General features: G+C 47.3%; 1 long non-coding RNA gene across 1 annotated transcript; it reads left to right on the forward strand.

Moving 5' to 3' along the window:
- Positions 1 to 2070: 2070 nt before the first annotated feature.
- LOC137305314 (uncharacterized) lies at positions 2071 to 25997 on the forward strand. The gene is made up of 4 exons (XR_010958699.1): positions 2071 to 2297; positions 21708 to 21737; positions 23519 to 23658; positions 25283 to 25997. It is a non-coding gene; the product is annotated as an uncharacterized lncRNA (long non-coding RNA).
- The last annotated feature ends 1396 nt before the right edge of the window (positions 25998 to 27393 follow it).

Raw genomic sequence — 27393 nt, forward strand, 5'->3', positions numbered from 1 at the left:
ATATTCAAAGCTGAGATCGATAGATTTTTGGACTTGAGGGGAATCAAGGGATATGGGGATCAGGCGGGAAAGTGGAGTTGAGGTCAAAGATCAGCCATGATCTGATTGAATGGCAGAGCAGGATCGAGGGGCCGAATGGCCTACTCCTGCTCCTATTTCTTATGTTCTTATGTTCTCCCCCTGTCTCTCTCTCTCTCAATCCCTCTGCCTCTCCCCCTGTCTCCCTCCCTCTGTCTCTCCCTCTCTGTGTCCCCTCCGCTCTCTCTCCCGCTCTCTCTCCCGCTCTCTCCCCCGCTCTCTCCCCCGCTCTTCCTCTCTCCCTCTGTTTGTCTGTCTCTCTGCCCCTCTCTCCCTTTCCCTCTCTTTCTCTCTACCTGGAATAATCCGGCAGTACATCCTGGGGTCTGCTGATCATCGTGTCCTTCACTTGTTTGAAGATTCTGTTTCCCCAGTGGTCCAGTAGACGGGTCACACTGCGAACCCCATTAATATTCACCCTGTCAGCTAGAAACAAGAACCAGTTACACAGGAAACCATACCCTGGCATTGACTGTACCCCGACATTGACCGTACCCTGGCATTGACCGTACCCTGGCATTGACCGTACCCCGACATTGACCGTACCCTGACATTGACCGTACCCCCGACATTGACCGTACCCCCGACATTGACCGTACCCCGACATTGACCGTACCCCGACATTGACCGTACCCCCGACATTGACCGTACCCTGGCATTGACCGTACCCCCGACATTGACCGCACCCCGACATTGACCGTACCCTGGCATTGACCGTACCCCCGACATTGACCGTACCCCCACATTGACCGTACCCCGACATTGACCGTACCCCGACATTAACCGCTCCAACTGCTGACGAGGGTGAGGGTGTCAGTGCCGAGGAACGGATCTGTTCTGCTTTTGAGTCCCAGGCTCATTGATAGCACAAAGTGAAGATCTCACCTCTCCTCACCTCTCCCCTCCTCCCATCGCCTCTCCTTCCCTCCCCTCCCCTCTCCAACCCGCCTTAACCGACCCTACAAGAGCAGCCCATCCCCACTCCCCACATCAATCATCAATATAACCTCTCCAGTTTGTTGCTCAGTACCTCCATCGCGGTAGTTCCACCTCCAGCGCTCGCTGGTTTGGTGTTTCTTACACTGACCCAGAGAGAAGAGCAGAGCCAAGAGTCCAAGAGGCAACTTCATCCTGATCCGTCAAACCTGCACCAGCAGAAGCAGAGCGTTGGGAATTACATTCCTCCCACTGGATATAAGGGCACAACATTAACACAACCTCACAGAGTGGGGGGGTCCACAGAGAGAGGGGTCTGTCCTGCGGGGGGGGGGGGGGGGTCTGTCCTGCGGGGGGGGGGGGGGGGGGTCTGTCCCGGGGGGGGGGGAAGGTCTGTCCCGCGGTGGGGGGAGGTCTGTCCCGCGGTGGGGGGGTCTGTCCCGCGGGGGGGGGGGGGGAACACGCGGGGTTTCTTTTGATAGAAGAAATCCACAAAATATTTTAAAAACGGAAAACAGCAAAGTGCATTCGTTAGAAATAGCGACAGACGGAAATGTGTGCGCTCCGTCACTAACGCACGAATGTCGCTAATGTTAGCGGAGAAACGCTCCCCGTGCGGACCGACATTCCTCTGTCCGCTGTTTTAATTGAACCCAATTGAAATAAACAGGTTACAGAGAAAGAACAAGTGATGCGGAGAGATTGCGGATCTCCCTCCCACCCCCACTGCCTTTGAGCTTCTCTGCTTTATTGCACCAATTTTAAATATGATGTCAAACTATTAATATTCAGTTGTAAACATTGAAAGTTCACAGAACAATCTGTAAATAAAGGGAACACGGCCTTTACTGGAACTCACAGACTGAGGGATAGAGAGCTCGAAATAAAATGGAAATCATTTCCTTTCAGATAAGCAGAATTACATTGAGGCTGAGTGTGAGGCTCAGAGTGAGAATGAGTGTGAGAATGAGTGTGAGTGAAGCTGAGTGTGAGGTTGAGTGTGAGAATGAGTGTGAGGCTCAGAGTGAGGTTGAGTGTGAGGCTCAGAGTGAGGTTGAGTGTGAGGCCCAGAGTGAGGTTGAGTGTGAGAATGAGTGTGAGGCTCAGAATGAGTGTGAGGCTCAGAGTGAGAATGAGTGTGAGGCTCAGAGTGAGGCTGAGTGTGAGTGAGGCTGAGTGAACTGACAGACACCACACAACATGGGAGGCTCCGCACTTCAGAGAATGAGATCAACAGGACAGATTCAAAGTTCCCAATAGTCTGGAGAGCGCCCATTAAACAGGTAAAATCCAACTTCATCCGCACTTTAAAATGTCACCGGTTTCTGTGTTTGAAATACAATTTTGATTGGCTAAAATTGACCATTTTTTTAAAGAGTGAATGTTTAATTGAATGATCTCTGTGTGACCCATCAGTCCCCCTCCTCACCCCCCTCCTCATCTTCAAAACTAACCCCATATTCCGCAGTGTTCAGTCCATAAAGACATTTCCCATTTAAACTGTAAAATATTACCTGAAGGTACGAAATAAAAACTCGACTTATGACTTTATCCAGTTAGTATTTGTTTGACTAGTTTGATTAGTTGGAACATTTTACCTTTTAAATCTTTCCTTTCTTGATCTGTTTACTTCTAAAATGTGAGGAAGTTCTCTTCCCCCGTTCCAGTTGTCCCCAGACAGACGTGTCTCCTCTCCCAGATTCTGGCTCCCTCTCTCTCTCTCTCTCCCTCTCTCTCTCTCTCTCCCTCTCTCTCAACTCGCAAAACTTTCTGCCAGTTCGTTCAAAGTTCCTCCACACTTTTTTATTGCCAGTGACGTGTGGACGAGTCTTTGCTTTAAACTCCAGATGGTAAAAAGATGTGACTGTTAGAGGCAGTCAGACATTGAAATGAAAAGTTTAAAATATCGATTCGAGCAGGTGATTAAACCTGGGAATTAATTTCACTGATCAGCAATTTCATTTATATTCAAACTCGCATCATTAGCTCAATGTTGTGTTGTGATTATCTCCCCCCCACGCTCCACTCCCCCCGCTCCACTCCCCCCTCCCTACAGCACTGACTCCCCCCACCCCACTCCGCTCCCCCCCCCACTCCGCTCCCCCCCCATCCGCTCCCACTCCTCCAGCACTGACTCCCGTTCGAGTATCACTTCATAACTTTGCTACCTCAGGTGCGAGCCCTGACAGTGAGTTGGCGCAAGCTATTCCACCGTTGAGGGCATCACAAGCAAGGCTATTCTGTCCCCACCTGAAGTCCACATGTGCACTTTGCAGCTGGATCGAGAGCAGGAACCCAGGGTGATGTTTCCCTTTCATGGCCACTTGTTCCCATCTGCTGCTCGGCCGAGACCAGCGAGCTCAGCACAGCCTGGGGCTCGGAGCTGGTACTATCCTGGTGTGTAGAGCCATTGCTGTGTGATATCAGCTGGTATTCCCTGTGCTTTAGTTCTGTGCGATATTCTGTCGGAATTATGCTATCGAAAACTTCGAGCAGTGGAGTTCTCCCCGGTGACCTGGTCAGTATTTATCATTCAACCAACATCCCGAAAACAGATTCATTATCTGGTCAATATCACATTGCTGATTGTGGGATCTTGCTGTGCACAAAATGAGCTGCCGTGTTTCCTACATTGACTACACTTCAAAGGTACTTCATTGGCTGTAAAGCGCATTGGGATGTTCTGAGGCACTATATAAATACAAGTCTTTCTTTAGAGACCAACCTAAATTACTAAATAACTGAGCCAACAACCACAGTAACCACATAAGCCCAACAACCCAATGGGTGACACTTGTTACAAACCCCATCCCTCATCCAGATTCCCATGTGTGCCCCTCCCAGGGTCTCACAGCACCTCCCCACCCCCTCCCTGCCCCTGCCATATTGCTAAAGCAGGGTGAACCTGGAAGTGTGAGTCCACACACCTGAGTCTCAGGGAGAGATGTGGCTCTGTGCATAAAGATACCTCAAGCCCTGCTTCACAAGAGGAGTATACTGTGATACAATAGGATATACAAGGTGCATGAAGGGCAGCAAGTACAGGAAGCTCCATCTCTCAGGTGGAAAGTGTTGACTGTGTTGGCATTTATAGCTGGCCTGCTTGAGCTGACCAGATGTTTTGAAAGAACACTGACTGGTATCTCTCACAGCTTCATTCAGGTGGTACCTTTTAAAACTACCCATGCACTCACTCCCTCCCTTTTGCTTCTCTCTCTCCATCCAGTGCTTTTCTCTATCCTCCCTTTCTCTTGTTCTGCCTTTCTCTTTTTTTCTATCCCTCTCTCCCCAATGCTTCCCTCAGATTCAAACCGTTATTCCCATTTTGGTATGTGGGAATTAGTGGTTCTGCTGGAAATGTCAACCCATTGCTGCTCCTGATGGATCACAGTGGGCACATCTCCAAACTCTGTTAGTGCAGATATTTATTTATACCTAACGTGGGGGGGGGGGGGGTTCAGAATTTATACCATGCAGGTGTCAAAGTGTACATGTCACAGGATATACTGTGTACATGTCACAGGATATACTGTGTACATGTCACAGGATATACTGTGTACATGTCACAGGATATACTGTGTACATGTCACAGGATATACTGTGTACATGTCACAGGATATACTGTATACATGTCACAGGATATACTGTGTACATGTCACAGGATATACTGTATACATGTCACAGGATATACTGTGTACATGCCACAGGATATACTGTGTACATGTCACAGGATATACTGTGTACATGTCACAGGATATACAGTGTACATGTCACAGGATATACAGTGTACATGTCACAGGATATACTCTGTACATGTCACAGGATATACTCTGTACATGTCACAGGATATACAGTGTACATGTAACAGGATATACAGTGTACATGTCACAGGATATACAGTGTACATGTCATACATTATACTGTGTACATGTCATACAATGCACATGTGATAGGATATATCATGTACATCACAAGATACACTGTGTACATGTCACACAATATATTGTGTACATGTCATACAATATATTGTGTACATGTCATAGAGTATACTGTATACATGTTATATGATATACTGTGTACAAGTCACAAGATATACAGTACTGTGTACATGTCATAGGATATACTGTGTTCAGGTAAGGTATAGTACAGATCTCAACCTGTCGATTAAGTGGGTGAGCTTAATCCTGTTCTTAGTCATTTCTCAACTCAATCACTGAATGTCCAGGATTCTAAAACCTTCTTTGGCAACATTGAGCTAGAATCCGGGCTGACTGATGGCGGGTTGATTATTAATTTTATGTCACGGCTCGAAAATTCTGTGCATCGGGGTACAGTCTGAAGATGCTGTGCGTCGGGGTACAGTCTGAGGATGCTGTGTGTCGGGGTACAGTCTGAAGATGCTGTGCGTCAGGGTACAGTGTGAGGATGCTGTGTGTCAGGGTACAGTCTGAAGATGCTGTGCGTCAGGGTACAGTCTGAAGATGCTGTGCGTCAGGGTACAGTCTGAAGATGCCGTGTGTCGGGGTACAGTGTGAGGATGCTGTGTGTCGGGGTACAGTCTGAGGATGCCGTGTGTCGGGGTACAGTGTGAGGATGCTGTGTGTCGGGGTATAGTGTGAGGATGCTGTGTGTCGGGGTACAGTGTGAGGATGCTGTGTGTCGGGGTATAGTGTGAGGATGCTGTGTGTCGGGGTACAGTCTGAAGATGCTGTGCGTCAGGGTACAGTCTGAAGATGCTGTGTGTCGGGGTACAGTCTGAAGATGCCGTGTGTCGGGGTACAGTCTGAGGATGCCGTGTGTCGGGGTACAGTGTGAGGATGCTGTGTGTCGGGGTACAGTGTGAGGATGCTGTGTGTCGGGGTATAGTGTGAGGATGCTGTGTGTCGGGGTACAGTGTGAGGATGCTGTGTGTCGGGGTATAGTGTGAGGATGCTGTGTGTCGGGGTACAGTGTGAGGATGCTGTGTGTCGGGGTACAGTGTGAGGATGCTGTGTGTCGGGGTATAGTGTGAGGATGCTGTGTGTCGGGGTACAGTCTGAGGATGCTGTGTGTCGGGGTACAGTGTGAGGATGCTGTGTGTCGGGGTATAGTGTGAGGATGCTGTGTGTCGGGGTACAGTCTGAAGATGCCGTGTGTCGGGGTACAGTCTGAAGATGCCGTGTGTCGGGGTACAGTCTGAGGATGCCGTGTGTCGGGGTACAGTGTGAGGATGCTGTGTGTCGGGGTATAGTGTGAGGATGCTGTGTGTCGGGGTACAGTCTGAAGATGCTGTGCGTCAGGGTACAGTCTGAAGATGCCGTGTGTCGGGGTACAGTCTGAGGATGCCGTGTGTCGGGGTACAGTCTGAAGATGCTGTGTGTCGGGGTACAGTCTGAAGATGCCGTGTGTCGGGGTACAGTCTGAGGATGCCGTGTGTCGGGGTACAGTCTGAAGATGCTGTGTGTCGGGGTACAGTCTGAGGATGCTGTGTGTCGGGGTACAGTCTGAGGATGCTGTGTGTCGGGGTACAGTGTGAGGATGCTGTGTGTCGGGGTACAGTGTGAGGATGCTATGTGTCGGGGTACGGTCTGAGGATGCTGTGTGTCGGGGTACAGTCTGAGGATGCTGTGTGTCGGGGTACAGTCTGAGGATGCTGTGTGTCAGGGTACAGTCTGAAGATGCCGTGTGTCGGGGTACAGTCTGAAGATGCTGTGCGTCAGGGTACAGTCTGAAGATGCCGTGTGTCGGTGTACAGTCTGAAGATGCCGTGTGTCGGGGTACAGTCTGAAGATGCCGTGTGTCGGGGTACAGTCTGAAGATGCCGTGTGTCGGGGTACAGTCTGAAGATGCCGTGTGTCGGGGTACAGTCTGAAGATGCCGTGTGTCGGGGTACAGTCTGAAGATGCCGTGTGTCGGGGTACAGTCTGAAGATGCCGTGTGTCGGGGTACAGTGTGAGGATGCTGTGTGTCGGGGTATAGTGTGAGGATGCTGTGTGTCGGGGTACAGTGTGAGGATGCTGTGTGTCGGGGTATAGTGTGAGGATGCTGTGTGTCGGGGTACAGTCTGAAGATGCTGTGCGTCAGGGTACAGTCTGAAGATGCTGTGTGTCGGGGTACAGTCTGAAGATGCCGTGTGTCGGGGTACAGTCTGAGGATGCCGTGTGTCGGGGTACAGTGTGAGGATGCTGTGTGTCGGGGTACAGTGTGAGGATGCTGTGTGTCGGGGTACAGTCTGAGGATGCTGTGTGTCGGGGTACAGTGTGAGGATGCTGTGTGTCGGGGTACAGTCTGAGGATGCTGTGTGTCAGGGTACAGTCTGAAGATGCCGTGTGTCGGGGTACAGTCTGAAGATGCTGTGCGTCAGGGTACAGTGTGAGGATGCTGTGTGTCAGGGTACAGTCTGAAGATGCCGTGTGTCGGGGTACAGTCTGAAGATGCCGTGTGTCGGGGTACAGTCTGAAGATGCTGTGCGTCAGGGTACAGTCTGAAGATGCCGTGTGTCGGGGTACAGTGTGAGGATGCTGTGTGTCGGGGTACAGTCTGAGGATGCCGTGTGTCGGGGTACAGTGTGAGGATGCTGTGTGTCGGGGTATAGTGTGAGGATGCTGTGTGTCGGGGTACAGTGTGAGGATGCTGTGTGTCGGGGTATAGTGTGAGGATGCTGTGTGTCGGGGTACAGTGTGAGGATGCTGTGCGTCAGGGTACAGTCTGAAGATGCTGTGCGTCAGGGTACAGTCTGAAGATGCTGTGTGTCGGGGTACAGTCTGAAGATGCCGTGTGTCGGGGTACAGTGTGAGGATGCTGTGTGTCGGGGTACAGTGTGAGGATGCTGTGTGTCGGGGTACAGTGTGAGGATGCCGTGTGTCGGGGTACAGTCTGAGGATGCCGTGTGTCGGGGTACAGTGTGAGGATGCTGTGTGTCGGGGTACAGTGTGAGGATGCTGTGTGTCGGGGTATAGTGTGAGGATGCTGTGTGTCGGGGTACAGTGTGAGGATGCTGTGCGTCAGGGTACAGTCTGAAGATGCCGTGTGTCGGGGTACAGTCTGAGGATGCCGTGTGTCGGGGTACAGTCTGAAGATGCTGTGCGTCAGGGTACAGTCTGAAGATGCCGTGTGTCGGGGTACAGTCTGAGGATGCCGTGTGTCGGGGTACAGTCTGAAGATGCCGTGTGTCGGGGTACAGTCTGAAGATGCCGTGTGTCGGGGTACATTCTGAGGATGCCGTGTGTCGGGGTACAGTCTGAAGATGCTGTGTGTCGGGGTACAGTCTGAGGATGCTGTGTGTCGGGGTACAGTCTGAGGATGCTGTGTGTCGGGGTACAGTGTGAGGATGCTGTGTGTCGGGGTACAGTGTGAGGATGCTATGTGTCGGGGTACGGTCTGAGGATGCTGTGTGTCGGGGTACAGTCTGAGGATGCTGTGTGTCGGGGTACAGTCTGAGGATGCTGTGTGTCAGGGTACAGTCTGAAGATGCCGTGTGTCGGGGTACAGTCTGAAGATGCTGTGCGTCAGGGTACAGTCTGAAGATGCCGTGTGTCGGTGTACAGTCTGAAGATGCCGTGTGTCGGGGTACAGTCTGAAGATGCCGTGTGTCGGGGTACAGTCTGAAGATGCCGTGTGTCGGGGTACAGTCTGAAGATGCCGTGTGTCGGGGTACAGTCTGAAGATGCCGTGTGTCGGGGTACAGTCTGAAGATGCCGTGTGTCGGGGTACAGTCTGAAGATGCCGTGTGTCGGGGTACAGTCTGAAGATGCCGTGTGTCGGGGTACAGTCTGAAGATGCCGTGTGTCGGGGTACAGTCTGAAGATGCCGTGTGTCGGGGTACAGTGTGAGGATGCCGTGTGTCGGGGTACAGTCTGAAGATGCCGTGTGTCGGGGTACAGTCTGAAGATGCCGTGTGTCGGGGTACAGTCTGAAGATGCCGTGTGTCGGGGTACAGTCTGAAGATGCCGTGTGTCGGGGTACAGTGTGAGGATGCCGTGTGTCGGGGTACAGTGTGAGGATGCCGTGTGTCGGGGTACAGTGTGAGGATGCCGTGTGTCGGGGTACAGTCTGAGGATGCTGTGTGTCGGGGTACAGTGTGAGGATGCTGTGTGTCGGGGTACAGTGTGAGGATGCTGTGTGTCGGGGTACAGTGTGAGGATGCTGTGTGTCGGGGTACAGTGTGAGGATGCCGTGTGTCGGGGTACAGTGTGAGGATGCTGTGTGTCGGGGTACAGTCTGAGGATGCTGTGTGTCGGGGTACAGTCTGAGGATGCTGTGTGTCGGGGTACAGTCTGAGGATGCTGTGTGTCGGGGTACAGTGTGAGGATGCTGTGTGTCGGGGTACAGTCTGAAGATGCTGTGTGTCGGGGTACAGTCTGAGGATGCTGTGTGTCGGGGTACAGTGTGAGGATGCTGTGTGTCTTGGGGACTGGAGGTCTGGGATCAAGTGCAGCCATTGCTGGGATCAGTAAGTCAGAAGAAACCAGTAGTTGAAGCCAATGTTCTATCTGTGAGACTAAGGACCAGTCCAGATGGTGCAGCTGTTTATTCCGTACTGTTTGCATCATTAACTTTCCTTCTGGAAACATGTTTGTTCAGATTTACAAACAGCTGAAGAGATGCCAGGGGTTGTCTCATCACAGAGTCATTTTGGCCAGTTTGGATAGAATCGTGTTATTTTTATATCTTGGGTACTTTATTACAAATTGAAAACAGGCAGTCTGTGAAAAACAGGATCAAGAAACATCAATGGACCGAGTAAACAGGACCGATGTTGTTTATCCGCAGTCAGTATCTTTGGGACAATGTTACTTTTTATTATTTCTCAGGGATGTATTCACCATCAGTGATAGGGGGATCTATTCATCATCAGTGATAAGTGGATGTATTCATCATCAGTGATAAGGGGATCTATTCACTGTCAGTAATAAGGGGATCTATTCACCATCAGTGATATGGGGATCGATTCATCATCAGTAATAAGGGGATCTATTCATCATCAGTGATAAGTGGATCTATTCATCATCAGTGATAAGGGGATCTATTCACTGTCAGTAATAAGTGGATCTATTCACCATCAGTGATATGGGGATCGATTCATCATCAGTAATAAGGGGATCTATTCATCATCAGTGATAAGGGGATCTATTCACCATCAGTGATAAAGGGATCTATTCACTGTCAGTAATAAGGGGATCTATTCTCTCCCGATAATAAGGGGATCTATTCCTCCCAACGACACCATGCTGTGATCATGGCTTGTGGATCAGGATAGAGTGGGGCAGGAGCTGGGATCACAGAATGGCAGAACAGGGGGCTGGAGCAGAGTTTACACCCTCCTGCCTGCTGTACACACAAAGAATCAGCTGCTCAAACACATCCTGGCAGTAAGAGCAGCTCCATGGAGCAGATTTAAACAGTGGTGGAAAGATGTGTGTTTACTGCTGACCAACAACATTCTTTCATCTTTGGAGACACCGGGGGTAATTTTACCTTTTCGTGATAGTGTAAAATGAGTGATTTCAGATCACCCACCCGTTATACAATCGCCCATTACATACCTGTCCATTATACACCTGTCCATTACACACCTGTCCATTACACACCTGTCCATTATACACCCTGTCCATTACACACCTGTCCATTATACACCCTGTCCATTATACACCTGTCCATTATACACCCTGTCCATTATACACCCTGTCCATTACACACCTGCCCATTATACACCCTGTCCATTATACACCCTGTCCATTATACACCCTGTCCATTATACACCCTGCCCATTATACACCCTGTCCATTACACACCTGCCCATTATACACCCTGTCCATTATACACCCTGTCCATTATACACCCTGTCCATTACACACCTGTCCATTATACACCCTGTCCATTATACACCCTGTCCATTATACACCCTGTCCATTATACACCTGTCCATTATACACCTGTCCATTATACACCCTGTCCATTATACACCCTGTCCATTATACATCTGTCCATTATACACCCTGTCCATTATGCACCCTGTCCGTTTTACACCCTGTCCATTATACACCTGTCCATTATACACCCTGTCCATTATACACCCTGTCCATTATACACCCTGTCCATTATACACCCTGTCCATTATACACCCTGTCCGTTATACACCTCGTCGTTATACACCCTGTCCATTATACACCTGTCCATTATACACCTGTCCATTATACACCTGTCCATTATACACCCTGTCCATTATACACCTGTCCATTATACACCCTGTCCATTATACATCTGTCCATTATACACCCTGTCCATTACACACCTGTCCATTATACACCCTGTCCATTACACACCTGTCCATTATACACCCTGTCCATTACACACCTGTCCATTATACACCCTGTCCATTACACACCTGTCCATTATACACCTGTCCATTATACACCCTGTCCATTATACACCCTGTCCATTATACATCTGTCCATTATACACCCTGTCCATTATGCACCCTGTCCGTTTTACACCCTGTCCATTATACACCTGTCCATTATACACCCTGTCCATTATACACCCTGTCCATTATACACCCTGTCCGTTATACACCTCGTCGTTATACACCCTGTCCATTATACACCTGTCCATTATACACCTGTCCATTATACACCTGTCCATTATACACCTGTCCATTATACACCCTGTCCATTATACACCTGTCCATTATACACCCTGTCCATTATACACCCTGTCCATTACACACCTGTCCATTATACACCCTGTCCATTACACACCTGTCCATTATACACCCTGTCCATTACACACCTGTCCATTATACACCCTGTCCATTACACACCTGTCCATTACACACCTGTCCATTATACACCCTGTCCATTATACACCCTGTCCATTACACACCTGTCCATTACACACCTGTCCATTATACACCCTGTCCATTATACACCCTGTCCATTATACACCCTGTCCATTATACACCCTGTCCATTATACACCCTGTCCATTATACACCCTGTCCATTATACACCCTGTCCATTATACACCCTGTCCATTACACACCTGTCCATTATACACCCTATCCATTATACACCCTGTCCATTATACACCCTGTCCATTATACACCCTGTCCATTATACACCCTGTCCATTATACACCCTGTCCATTACACACCTGTCCATTATACACCCTGTCCATTATACACCCTGTCCATTACACACCTGTCCATTATACACCCTGTCCATTACACACCTGTCCATTATACACCCTGTCCATTATACACCCTGTCCATTACACACCTGTCCATTACACACCTGTCCATTATACACCCTGTCCATTACACACCTGTCCATTATACACCCTGTCCATTACACACCTGTCCATTATACACCCTGTCCATTACACACCTGTCCATTATACACCCTGTCCATTACACACCTGTCCATTATACACCCTGTCCATTATACACCCTGTCCATTATACACCCTGTCCATTACACACCTGTCCATTACACACCTGTCCATTATACACCCTGTCCATTATACACCCTGTCCATTACACACCCTGTCCATTATACACCTGTCCATTATACACCTGTCCATTATACACCCTGTCCATTACACACCTGTCCATTATACACCTGTCCATTATACACCCTGTCCAATATACACCTGTCCATTATACACCCTGTCAATTCAACACCCTGTCAATTCAACGCCCTGTCCATTCTACACCTGTCCATTATACACCCTGTCCATTACACACCTGTCCATTATACACCTGTCCATTATACACCCTGTCCAATATACACCTGTCCATTATACACCCTGTCAATTCAACACCCTGTCAATTCAACACCCTGTCAATTCAACGCCCTGTCCATTCTACACCTGTCCATTCTACACCTGTCCATTATACACCCTGTCCATTCTACACCTGTCCATAATACACCCTGTCCATTATACACCCTGTCCATTCTACACCTGTCCATAATACACACCTGTCCATTATACACCCTGTCCATTCTACACCTGTCCATAATACACCCTGTCCATAATACACCCTGTCCATTATACACCCTGTCCATTATACACCCTGTCCATTATACACCCTGTCCGTTATACACCCTGTCCATTATACACCCTGTCCGTTATACATCCTGTCCATTATACACCCTGTCCATTATACACCCTGTCCATTATACACCCTGTCCGTTATACATCCTGTCCATTATACATCTGTCCATTATATACCTGTCCATTCTGCACCCTGTCCATTTTACACCCCACCCATTATGCACCCTGTCCATTATGCACCCTGTCCATTATACACCCTGTTCATTTTACACCCTGCCTATTATACATCCTGTCCATTATGCACCCTGTCCTTTATACATCTCTCCCAATTTTCCTTTGCATTGACTTCATATCCGATGCGATATCACCCGCTTTACTCTATCACCATAAGTTAAAATGACCTGCGGTGAGTCTTAATGCAGACTGAACCACTGCAGTGGAGGGTGTTAAATGTTCCCAGATGCTGACAGCAGCAGATGGATTAGATTAGGCCAAATTCCTGGCTTTACAGAGTGAATTTGTAGATAAATTATGTAGTCTCCTCTTTACAGAATGCCTCTCACATGTTACCGTGATATATGCCCCTTCAGATGAGAAACATTCCAACATCTGTTGTTCAGGTGATGGATCGATCAGGTCACTGGGCGAACAATCGGGGACTCCTGGCTCGGTCTTGATTTTGTGAATGGCATCTCTGTACAACATGCAGAAAACTTGTACAGCTCTGTAACGTTGAAGAGGGGTCTCACCAGGGGGAGGATCTCACCAGGGGGAGGGTCTCACCAGGGGTACGGTCTCACCAGGGGGAGGGTCTCACCAGCAGGACCCCTGATATGGAGTCTTTCTTTCAGGACACCTATTGGGCTCCCACAAGTTCTGGAGAAGACGGAGCAACGTCACAAATTGAGAAATTCAGATGAAGCCCCCTCCCCACTGGAGTATGGTTACTGGTGGATGTCAGTCATGTGGTGCCTGTGGGAACCTGTAATTGGGTCCCACCGAGAAATGATCATACACCCCTTCTGGTAAAGTGTTGTGTGGGCAAAGCACAGGGCTTTGCAAAAGACATAAGATCTGGAATCTCCCATCTCCTGCTCCGCCATCTTCCATCTCCCATAATGCAATTGAAGTCCATAAGGTGGAGGATTCAGGCATTGGGTTTCCCCCATCTCTATGGGCAAATTGACCCCACCCAGTGCCAGTGGGAGAAAGTGGTCCTGTTATTTCCATTTGGATGATTGTTGTTTAATTCAACCGACTCCCTCACCGACCGACTCCCTCACCGACCGACTCCTTCACCGACCGACTCCCTCATCGACCGACTCCCTAACTGACCGAATCCCTCACCGATCGATTCCCTCACCGATCGATTCCCTCACCGATCGATTCCCTCATCGACCGATTCCCTCAGCAACCGAATCCCTCACCGACCGATTCCCTCATCGACCGACTCCTTCACCGACCGACTCCCTCACCGACCGACATCCTCACCGACCGATTCCCTAACTGACCGAATCCCTCACCGATTGAATCCCTCACCGATCGATTCCCTCACCGACCGATTCCCTCACCGACCGATTCCCTCACCGACCGATTCCCTCATCGACCAATTCCCTCACCGACCGACTCCCTCACCAACCGATTCCCTCATCGACCAATTCCCTCACTGACCGGTTCCCTCACTGACCGATTCCCTCACCGACTAATTCCCTCACCGACCGATTCCCACACTAACCCAAACACAGAATATACAGGGCACTGGGCACACTAACCCAAACACAGAATATACAGGGCACTGGGCACACAAACCCAAACACAGAATCTACATGGAACAGGTTATTGTTCATAATCATGGTCTGCTTATGGAAATTGTGAACAGAAGACAAAACAGAAGAGAAAGCTCAAATTGTACCAAAAGGTACTTTTATTTATTTGTATATTCTGTCCTCCTCCCTCCCAAAACCTTGTGTCTTTTTCTCAGTTATTTAAATGATTAAACACTCACTCCCTTATTTACTATGGTGGATTTATATATTTTTTGCTGCACAGTTAGTTTTTCCCACTCTCTAGTCTCCAAAGCCTTCAACAGATGCCAATTCACATACTCCGGACCTGACTCACAGACTGGCTCCTGCCATAATGTCTGTGATCAGCATCAAAGTACTTCAATTATCTCCTTCCTGTTCCTGTTCTATGCTTGTTCAATCCCCTTCAACAACTGCAGCAAAACCTCACCCCAAACAACACATGTTGGCTCAGAACTTTTATTTAATGAACTGCATCGAGTGCTGCGAAACTGAAATCTTTTTACTTTTGATTCATTTTCTGTCTCTCACATTTTGCTGTTATTTGTCATGTGATCTGGGTTTTGTAGTTCCACAGGAGTAGGGTGAACATGGCAACTCACACGATACATCTTTCTCACACAGAATTAGTGAACAATCCCCAGCTCCCCAAGAAATATACAACCAGGGACTGAAGCAAAACATCAGACGATGAGTGATAGGGACGGGCTACAGCTACAAACAGAAAGAGAACTGGGACTCTGTGCAGAAAGACAGATGGTGTCGTCTGAGGTCTGATAGGACGGTCCTGACACCGGTCTGTATCCAGGTCAATGCTCCTTCACTTTGGGCTGTATTATAGAGTAAGGACTCCCTTCCTTCACTTTGGGCTGTATTATAGAGTAAGGACTCCCTTCCTTCACTTTGGGCTGTATTATAGAGTAAGGACTCCCTTCCTTCACTTTGGGCTGTATTATAGAGTAAGGACTCCCTTCCTTACTTGCGTCTGGAAGCTCCGCTCTCTATAAAGCTGTTGCATAGAGGTTGGCGAATCAGGTGTGTGGATGTCAGGTGAGGCTAGGCAAGGGGGTTGGCTGTGATGCCCCCCATGTTAAAATAGCTGACTGACACCCATAGTCTAGGCTCACACATGAAAACTGGCCACTTGAATGAGATCATAGAAAATAGGAGCAAGAGTAGGCCATTCGGCCCTTCGGGCCTGCTCCTGGAGATACTGGAGACCATCTGGTGTGGAACCCACAAGCCAGCAGGAGTCAGATCATCAGGAGAGGAGGGAGGACATGTTAAGGTTTTTGCATTGTCTCTCTGTACCAGTACTAACAAGAAGGGAGCAGTCAATGCCTGCTGGCCTCTGTGAACATGCAACCATTTTTAATTTCCATTACCTAGTGATGTCCTCCAGTTAACTAATGTCATAGGTTATGGCTGCACCAGCATTGAGACACCGTATACAGAGAGAGAGAGCATATACATATACACACAGAGGCACATGTACAGATATAGACACACACACACATAGATACAGAATCACACAAACGCTCATACAGATACACACGCATACGGATACACACACGCATACAGATACACACAAACGCTCATACAGATGCACAAACGCACTTACAGATACACACGCACACAGACTCACACAGACTTCTTAACTTTGTCTCTCTCACACACACATTAAGATTTGCCACAAACCAACAGTCCTTAACTCTGAGCTGCAGGAGCAGAGGTTCTGGGGCTTTCTACAGCAAACTATTGAAAAGGTATTTTTAATTATATGTCTTGCAACTGCCATAATTTTTTGCAAAATGGTGATTTTCTGACACTGGATAGAAAGATCTCAGTAACGTCCTCATCAAATAGCGATCAGCCTGGTCATAAACGTTAACTATTCTGTAGGAAATGCTAACTAAAGCAGCCTGGTGACCCTCAGTGAACCTCTGCTGCTTACAGACAGGGAGGTTTAATGCCTCAGACATGATTTTAACCACTTGGATTAATTTTATTTCCTACTGGGAGATGTTGGGAGCCCTAGAGAGAGCGAGGGGACGGGACGTTATGTGAGGGCCTGAGCCTGCACGGCTCTCACCCGTCACTGAGTGATCAGTCACAGAGTGACACTGGTCCGTTCCACAGTCGGAACCCCCATATCTGCACAGTTCAGTGTGTTCGCTACCAATGAGAGTGAGAAAGTACTTCTGGAGTTGCACGGCATGGAAGCCACAGCCGAAAACCAAAGTCACCCCCTGCTGGTAACTCCCCCCAGAAAGGAGCCCGAGGGGAGATGAGGAGAATTTTTATTTACGCAGCGAGTTGTTAAGATCTGGAATTCACTGCCTCAAAGGGCGGTGGAAGCAGATTCAATAATAAATTCAAAACGGAATTGGATAAATACTTGAAGGGGAGAAATTTGCATGGATACGGGGAAAGAGCTGGGGAGTGGGACTAATTGGGTCGCTCTTTTAAAGAGCCGGCACAGACACGATGGGCCGAATGACCTACTTCTATGATGTAAGATTCTAGGATCCTTGGATTCTATGCCCCATTTTTGCTCCCCTCCATGCAGTGGGTCCCTCCGCCTGTCACTGGGAGCTGGGCTGATCACTTTTCATCGTCATTGGGTCAAGATCCTGGAATTGCCAACCTTAGCCAGATTGGCAGGCGGTATGCTATAACTGGCCTCAGCACCCCTGGCCGAGGGAGGGTAACACTCAGGCATTGATCTCTGGCCGAGGGAGGGTAACACTCAGGCATTGATTCCTGGCCGAGGGAGGGTAACACTCAGGCATTGATTCCTGGCCGAGGGAGGGTAACACTCAGGCATTGATTCCTGGCCGAGGGAGGGTAACACTCAGGCATTGATCTCTGGCCGAGGGAGGGTAACACTCAGGCATTGATCTCTGGCCGAGGGAGGGTAACACTCAGGCATTGATCTCTGGCCATGGGAGGGTAACACTCAGGCATTGATCTCTGGCCGAGGGAGGGTAACACTCAGGCATTGATCTCTGGCCGAGGGAGGGTAACACTCAGGCATTGATTCCTGGCCGAGGGAGGGTAACACTCAGGCATTGATTCCTGGCCGAGGGAGGGTAACACTCAGGCATTGATTCCTGGCCGAGGGAGGGTAACACTCAGGCATTGATTCCTGGCCGAGGGAGGGTAACACTCAGGCATTGATCTCTGGCCGAGGGAGGGTAACACTCAGGCATTGATCTCTGGCCGAGGGAGGGTAACACTCAGGCATTGATTCCTGGCCGAGGGAGGGTAACACTCAGGCATTGATCTCTGGCCGAGGGAGGGTAACACTCAGGCATTGATTCCTGGCCGAGGGAGGGTAACACTCAGGCATTGATCTCTGGCCGAGGGAGGGTAACACTCAGGCATTGATCTCTGGCCGAGGGAGGGTAACACTCAGGCATTGATTCCTGGCCGAGGGAGGGTAACACTCAGGCATTGATCTCTGGCCGAGGGAGAGTAACACTCAGGTGGTGATCCCTGGCCGAGGGAGGGTAACACTCCGGCATTGATCCTTCTCCATAATCGCTACCCAGTGACTCCTGTTGGAAAGTGCACCTGGGTGGCTGTGGGAAGAGAACAGGATCAGGTTGGGATGTGATGCCCCTGAGAGTCAAACAGTCAGCCAACACTTGCAGTCCAGACTCTCATGTGAAGAATGAGCACTGGACAAGGCACCAGAGTGTGACCGGTACCCTTGGGACCTGGATCTCAGCAACAGAAGAGGAGAGAATGGCAGAACAAAAGAGAGGGAAAATGGTAAGAATCCCGATCTTACCGTCCTTCCTCCTGCTTTTCAATGACTCTTACTAAACTGAGAAAGAGAGAGGGAAAGGGTATTAGAAACGCGTACTACATAAAGCACGTGGGTCATACAGACACTGACTGGCCCCCCTTTTACCTTCCACCCAGGTGGTTTGGCCATTTTGCCACTATGTGTGTAGTTGGAGAATAATCACCGTCACCCACAGTGAGCAACCCACAGCGCTCGGGTTCCAGCACAAGCTCACATTGCCTTTTAGCCCCAGTTCTCTGCCCCTACCTCCCCACTGACTGGTTTCACTGCAGCCAGCATGTGTCCAGTAGCAACCCAGTGTTAGTACAGACAGCGACTGTGGGATTCGGCCAATTATTTGACCATGAGAAGGGTATCCACGTGAAGCAGGGTCTGGTCCTCTCACAACGTCATCACCGAAAATGAAGGCGAGTAGTGGCCAGAGTTTATACCAGAGAGGTGATTTGACCAAGCTGCAGGAAGCATTGTCCGGTGTCTATGGGGAGATGCAATTTACAGCAATCATGTCAACATAGTGGAAGAAAATTGCTGATTCAGAGGCGAGAGTGTTGCCGCTGAGACACCTGACATGTGAGAGAGGTTACATGGGGCATTGACAAATGGCAGTATGTTCAGGAGAGGAGGAGAGAAGATTAAAGGGAAGAAGTGCATTGAAGAGTGAGAGCATGGTCATGCTGAGGGAGTGCAGGCTGAAATAACCTGGAGTACCTGCTTGGACAGTACTCCATATACCGCACTGTGTCCCGTGTAGTTTAATGTTCGCTGCGGGTAATGTTTAACTCATCTCAAGAGATGGGTTTTCCTCTCATCTTTCTTGGATAAACAGAAGTACATACTGAGGCCCAGGAGGATGAGAAACAGAAGGACTCAACTGCAGATCCCCATTCTCACCAGAGCATTGTACCCGGGAGTGGCATCTAGACAGAGGACAACAAGCAGGTCCAATGTGAGACGGAGGGATATCATTTCCCTTCAGATATATATATTTTTATATATATTTATATGTGTGTAGCTCAGCCTTTGAAAGAAATCCTCAGTGATTCATATATCTGTCCTTTTTTAAAAATTGAGAAACATGAGTTGAAGTCAGTGGAAATAAAAATGGGTGGCGCCGTCTAACGGGGGTCAGATCCGATATCGCCCGTTTTACACCATCGCCCAAAGTCAAAGTTGCCCCCACACCGAGTGAAATGAGTTTAATCCTCGTTGACAGAAAACGATCCAAAATTCAAATCGATACTCCAACATCTACCTCATACCTTGAATTCAGTCTCTATTCAGAACCCAGCCCTGTGTCCCTCAGTTAATGCAACGTTTTAGGATTAGATTGTTCTTGTTCTCAAACTACAGACCCCCAAACTACACACTCTGTCCCCTCCCTATGTCCCCAGTGTGTCCAAATCAAGGCTTCTTGCATTGAATCGGACTCTAATGAATTCGTTCCCAAGAATTTCTCACCTCCTTCAGTCTTTCCTTCCTCTACAGTTAACAGACTTTTAAAACCCCAAACTTGGTGTCAGATAACCACAATCCTGATTAGCCTCCTCTTCTTTTCTACTCTTTTTAAATTTGGAGATGTCCCACACTATAGACCCTGTCCCCTTATTCAGCTGTTCAATAAAAAAGCTCTTAAATCCATGTAATACAGACCGATTCTTACAATATCTACAGCGTATAACCTGCCACTAAAGGATATCAGAGAGACTCTGTCATTCCTTAGAGAGAGAATGTACACAAATATTTAGAGATAAGCAAAGCACCTGGTGCCTCACCCAAGTGGCTATTCTTTACGTGTGAGTAAACGGGCTGTTCAACCATGAGGGACTATCGCGGCTGGAGCCTCGCCACCCCTAATGTCATTTTTCAGCATGATTTTCTGGGCAAAAGTCAGGACAACCACCCCGAGCTACAACTAGGGCTCAGTTCTGATGCAGGAGGAACTTGATTAGTTTCTCAATTGGGCAGTTGATTGTGGGAAGGAAGGGAATCTTTCAATTCCATGACCTCCACCACCTAGAAGGACAAGGGCAGCAGATGCACGGGGACACCATCACCTGCAGGTTCCTCTCCAAGTCACTCACCATTCCGACTAGGACATATATCGGCAGTTCCTTTATCGTTGCTGCATCTAAATCCTGGAATTCCCTATTGTTGGAGCAACTTCACCACGTGGGCTGCAGTGGTTCAAGAAGAAGGCCCACCACCTCCTCCAATCCTCTGACACCACACCTGTATCCAGTGAGGATTGGAAAATGATGGTCAGAGCCTCCACTATTTCCTCCCTTTCTTCTTTTAACAGCCTGGGATACATTTCATCTGGGCCTGGTGATTTATCTGCTTCCTCTCTCACTATGTTTATCCCATCCAATATTTCACACTCCTCCTCCTTAACTACAATGTCTGATTCATCCCTCTCTTTTGTGAAGACAGACACAAAGTATTCATTAAGAACCATACCCACATCTTCCACCTCCACACATAGGTTACCTCTCTGGTCTTTAATCGGCCCTACTCTTTCCTTAGTTATCCTCCTGCTCTTAATGTATTTGTAAAACATCTCTGGGTTTTCCTTAATTTTACTTACCAGTATTTTTTCATGCCCTCTCTTTGCTTTCCTAATTTCCTTTTTAATTTCACCCCTGTACTTTCTATACTCCTCTAGGCTTTCTGTAGTATTGAGCTCTTGGTGTCTGACATAAGCTTCCCTTTTTTGCCTTATCTTACCCTGTATACTCCTTGACATCCAGGGGGCTCTAGATTTGGCAGTCCCACCCTTTTTGTTTGTGGGAACATGTTTACTCTGAACCCCTTGAATCTCCCCCTTGAATGCCTTCCACTGCTCTGACAAATAATGGTTGTCGCCGTGTAAAGTTGGACACAAATAGAAAATATCGCATTTTGCATCACTATATAACTTAATCTATGCGCAACTCAGTGATAAAATCTGTAATTTATAGAGCAGCTGAATACTAGATTTTTTTTGTTTCTGCATGACCCTTTCTGATTTGATTTCAATTGGTCAAATTATTTTCTATTACAGTTCATTTGACTGGGACCAAGAATCTTTCAGGTCAGTACCCGAAACTAAAAAGAAGCAATAGATTGAGTCACTATCACAGCAAGTACTTGGTTTATGAGATACTTTTCTCTAACTCCACAGTTACAATAATAGTCACTATTTCCATTCACTTTTGTTTAGTTTTGACGTCATATATCCTGTCAATAATTCAATGTTGTCATTAGTTAGGTTTCACCAATCGGTTGCAAATTTTATTTTATCTCATATATTTGCATTTATATTACATCTTGAAAGTACAAAAATACCCATCAAACTGTGGAGAAGCAAACCACAGACAAGTACAGAAATAATGTCCATCGGCCTGTCAGTACTGGGACTCGGTGGTGCAGTTCATGGAGACAGGTTGCCACGGGATTCTGACCTTACTTATAGTCGGAAGCATAGATATTTTGGTACAGAATGAGACTATTCGAACATTATGTCCGAACGGAGGCATGGTTAGTAAGTTTGCAGATGACACCAAGATTGGTGGCATTGTGGACAGTGAAGAAGGTTATCTAGGATTGCAACGGGATCTTGATAAATTGGGCCACTGGGCCGATGAATGGCAGATGGAGTTTAATTTAGATAAATGTGAGGTGATGCATTTTGGTAGATCGAATCGGGCCAGGACCTACTCCGTTATTGGTAGGGCGTTGGGGAGAGTTATAGAACAAAGAGATCTAGGAGTACAGGTTCATAGCTCCTTGAAAGTGGAGTCACAGGTGGATAGGGTGGTGAAGAAGGCATTCAGCATGCTTGGTTTCATTGGTCAGAACATTGAATACAGGAGTTGGGATGTCTTGTTGAAGTTGTACAAGACATTAGTAAGGCCACACTTGGAATACTGTGTACAGTTCTGGTCACCCTATTATAGAAAGGATATTATTAAACGAGAAAGAGTGCAGAAAAGATTTACTAGGATGCTACCGGGACTTGATGGTTTGACTTATAGGGAGAGGTTGGATAGACTGAGACTTTTTTCCCTGGAGAGTAGGAGGTTTAGGGGTGATCTTATAGAAGGCTATAAAATAATGAGGGGCATAGATAAGGTAGATAGTCAAAATCTTTTCCCAAAGGTAGGGGAGTCTATAACGAGGGGGCATAGATTTAAGGTGAGAGGGGAGAGATACAAAAGGGTCCAGAGGGGCAATTTTTTCACTCAAAGGGTGGTGAGTGTCTGGAACGAGCTGCCAGAGGCAGTAGTAGAGGCGGGTACAATTTTGTCTTTTAAAAAGCATTTGGACAGTTACATGGGTAAGATGGGTATAGAGGGATATGGGCCAAGTGCAGGCAATTGGGACTAGCTTAGTGGTATAAACTGGGCGACATGGACATGTTGGGCCGAAGGGCCTGTTCCCATGTTGTAAACTTCTATGATTCTATGATTCTAACGGTGCTAGGTACCATTTATTATATGTATATTAATTTGTTCTTGGGATGTGGGCAACACTGGCAAGGCAGTATTTAATAACTGTCCCTATTCATTCTGAGGATATTTGATTGGAGTAACCTGTAGGCCAGAGTAGGTAGGGTGGCAGATAGCCTTCCCTGCAGGATATTAGTGAACTAGTGAGGGATTGACCACAATCCGGCAACTTTCATGGTCATTTTCTGCTCATCGTTTACCAGATCCATTGAATGGTGAGATTTATCTCATGACATCTTGGGTTGCTGGTCCGGCTTACCGTCTCCATTCTCGGCCTCTCTCATACTTTGTAATTATACAGTCCCTTATGCCACACTTGGCCAACGTGTATCGCGACTTGTTCATTTGTTCCTTTGCCTTACAGCCCCTTTATAGAACCACATTTGGGGTCAAGATGATAACGTTAGTTCGGCTCTGAACTCGCACTGCCACCTGCTTGTGGATAAGAAAAGGAACCGGTCACCGTTTCCTATTGAATTTGTCCATGTTTCAGTTTTAATAAAGGTAACTCTCTCTCAACTACCCTTTATTATGATTTAGCAACCATTGAAAAGGAAGTTACAAGCACATAAAAGGACGAGGGAGACCCGCGCTGGGCTAATTGCGTGAATAGTTTCAACATCTGACTTCCTCCGATTGCCGAAGGATGAAAATTCTCGGTGTCATCATTTACACCGTCATCTTGGTTCAAGGAGAAATGTCACATCAGGTGACGGCGAGATCTGCCCAATTGTGAACACATTCAATGAGCAGAGAGGAGAGATTTATCCAGTAGCAGAGGAGCGAACATCACAGACTGATACCGCCTCCCCACTCTCCCTTATTTGATTAGATAACTTTATCAAAGGATATGGAGAAAAGGCGGGGAAATGGAATTGAGATACAGATCGGCCACGATCTAATTGAATGGCGGACCAGTCTGGAGGGGCTGAATGGCCTCCTCCTGTTCCTATGTCCCATCACGGATCTCCCGTGTGTTCAGTGTTTATGAAGGATTTGCCTGAACCGATTGCCTTGTTTGTACAATCACACCGGGCCGGTCCAGGAGGCCCAGTTACTTCCCTCGATGGGCTGTGGGGTGAATGTCGCAGATTCCCATCAATCTGGGTAAAGGGTCCCGATGGACAGAGTCAACGCATGGACGGTGCAGGGAATGGGATATCCCGCCGCTGTCCGCTCATAGAGCGGCTTTCGGAAAGGATTTCCTGAAAGTGGTTGTGCTGACTCTCTGGGGGATCGTTCACACCACAAGAGGAACGGCTCCAATCTACTGGAGCAAAGGTTTCATTTTCTAACCTGTTTGTTTCAGATGGACTGTCAGAGCCGCCACTGCCCGTCAGGCTATGTAATGACGGGAGACACGATTAGATTCACATGTACAGCCCCCGGCCCGGACCTGCATCACATTCCGTCTGTATAAAGTTCGAGGAGAGCAGCGAGTGATAAACACACCGGGAAAGAGGTTGGGGAGACAGCCCGCACGGGAGAACCAGGGTTAGAGGCACAAACAATGGGGCAGAAACAGCAATCTCACTCTCCTCTCACTCACTGTCACATCATTACTGTAAGCTACCGATACAAACCGCTCAGTGTCATTCACACAATATTAACTCCCTTCATCCCACCTGTTCATTCCTTTCATCTCGAACACGCACTCTTTCCCCATTATTGGAGCTGCGGTCACTTGGATTCAACTGGGGCTCTTCCAGTCTCTTCCAGGTGGGTCTGAAAGATCCCAAAGAAGAGCAGGAGCTCTCTGATGTGCTGGCCAGCATTTCTCCATGAATCAACATCACCAAATATAGATTAGCTGGTCATTCATCTCATTTGCTGTCAGTGGGATTTCACTATGTACCTGCATAATAACAAGGACTGCACCACAAAAGCCATTGGTTGTTTGTAAATGGGAATGGGTGGTTTTTGGATCCTCTAAACCGCTATAGAAACGGGAAAAATCGTTCCTTTTGCTGTCAGATGTTTGAAATTGCAGGAATCCGCCAAACAATCAATTGTTCTCAAAATACGCCATGCAAATCTCATTAGAGATGAAACAATTTCGGATGTCGAGTATTTTATCTGGATATTCCTGTCTTGTTCTAAGAGTTAATCACGTCCTCATTTCTTACAGTGGGATCCCTTTGGCCGGTGGCAGTGGGTTCCCGTTTGGGGACTGTGTTCATCCCACACCTAGTGCTGGCTCCATGTGGTGCTGGAATAATGAGGATGGGGAAACACCTGAAGATACACAGGATGGAATGAAAATAAATATACTGACGTCAAAATTAACTTGAAAGTGAGTGTAAGGTGAGAAAACCGTATCATTAAATCTCTTTAAATGGCCTTCACTCTCCTGGTATTTGACAATTTAACACCAATTGGAAGTAATACAACCATTACAAATGTTAGAAAACAAGTTTATTCATTGCAAAGTTTGTTCACATTAATAAGAGTAATAATTTTAATAAGCAAACGGGTCCTGTTTTCAGTGTTGGCATTCTGTCCTTCGGCCGTGGATCCGAGAGACAGACCTGAACCATCCATCGACAGCTGGCAATCTATTAAAATGAATGGATTGATGTTTAATGTTTATATTTCAGAGGAACACCCAATGATGGAAACTTGTCAAGACCACCTTGAATACAATTGCTAACTTGGCCATAGCTAGGAACAAAATAACAACTGTAACATTCTTATTAAGCAAAACCCGACCAAGACTAAGATACTGTGATGCACATGAGCTCTGGTTGTGTCTATGGTGATCTACACTGTTGGTTAATATTATCCGGCCAAGTACTTATCACAATTCTCAATACTTAAACTTGTCATGTTATTAGTTGTGTTATTATGGATGCTATTAAATAAAAGTGTTAGTTATTGCATCTTTGTGTCTTACTTCATCTGTGACAACTGAAAAATAAGAGATTATCAATCACCTTCCGGTTCAGAGAGGGTTGGGTTTTCTCTGATTAGTCTGGTTTTGGGCGTGTAGTGTGAAAGGGTCCATACGCGAGCTAATTTACGCATTTTATGAACTTTAGACACTAATGGTAGATTGCAATCCAATTTGTGTGTACATCACTTCAATAGAAAGGAAAATCTGGAAAAAGGGGCACATGGCAGGCGTTCCGATCCGTTACCGCCTGTTTTGTGCCGCCACTGAAGTTGATTTTCACCCCGATAACCAGAGGGACATGGTCAGGAGAGCTAACTGACAAGGACATAAATATAATAACATTTGTGCTCAAATTGAGGAATGTCTTGAGCAGGTTGGCTCAGCACATGCAGGAGAATCTAAAATATGCTCAAAGCTGACAGGCAAGCCGGTAAGATCACCATGGCAGGCACCTGGGTATCAAGTAGATCAGAGCATGTAGTTCCACTGCCAGTGAGGAACAGCAAAGTACAGGCCTGTGGGGGAGCTCCATACACGGTGGTAGAAACATGCAGTGAGATAAGTAGATTATGTAGTCGAGATACTCAAGTCAATCACGTAAAAATGCTCAGACCTTACTTCACGCATGAAGGTGTTTAATGGCTACCCCGCAGGAGAGGGAGGAAGGCGAGATTAGAGACCTTTTGTCTGACCGTAAAATGGGTTAATCGGTGCACGAGATCACTCCCACTCATAAACAGCAAGGGAAATGTTGGGAGGGTTTCAGTCATTGTTCTCGAACAAACCCACACTAACACATCCAACAGCTTCATGGTCACTTTTCCCAATACCAACTTTTTAAACTGAATTCAAATTCTCAAACTGCCACGGTGGGATTTGAATTCATGTTGTCTGGATTATTCCAGGTATCTGGATTATTAATCCAGTAACATAAGCCACTATACTACAGTACTCATTAAAACACTCTCCGCATTATAAAAATAGATTATTGTGTGAAGCACTTTGAATTGCTTTTGGCATAAGGCATTATAGAAATGAAAATATTTTTAATTTTAAACTTTCTTAACCAACTGGGGGAGAAAGAGCTTCCTAACCACAATTGCATACAACTTAGAAATAGCCAGCAATACCTTGTGGAAGTTATTATCTGCACAATAATCTTTATGTACTTGTCCTATTTTAGAAATATTGTTTTTTTTTAACAATGGGCAAGGTCATTGGCCTTTATTGTTTAATACTGCAGGGAAGTTGTATACAATAAATGACATTGCTTCATTTCCCATCCTATAAGTGACATCAATGGAATTGTATTAGTGTTTAAATAGGATTTGTAAATAGCATGTAGT

This window comes from Heptranchias perlo, chromosome 40 (assembly GCF_035084215.1).
Source record: "Heptranchias perlo isolate sHepPer1 chromosome 40, sHepPer1.hap1, whole genome shotgun sequence".
Lineage (NCBI taxonomy): Eukaryota > Metazoa > Chordata > Chondrichthyes > Hexanchiformes > Hexanchidae > Heptranchias > Heptranchias perlo.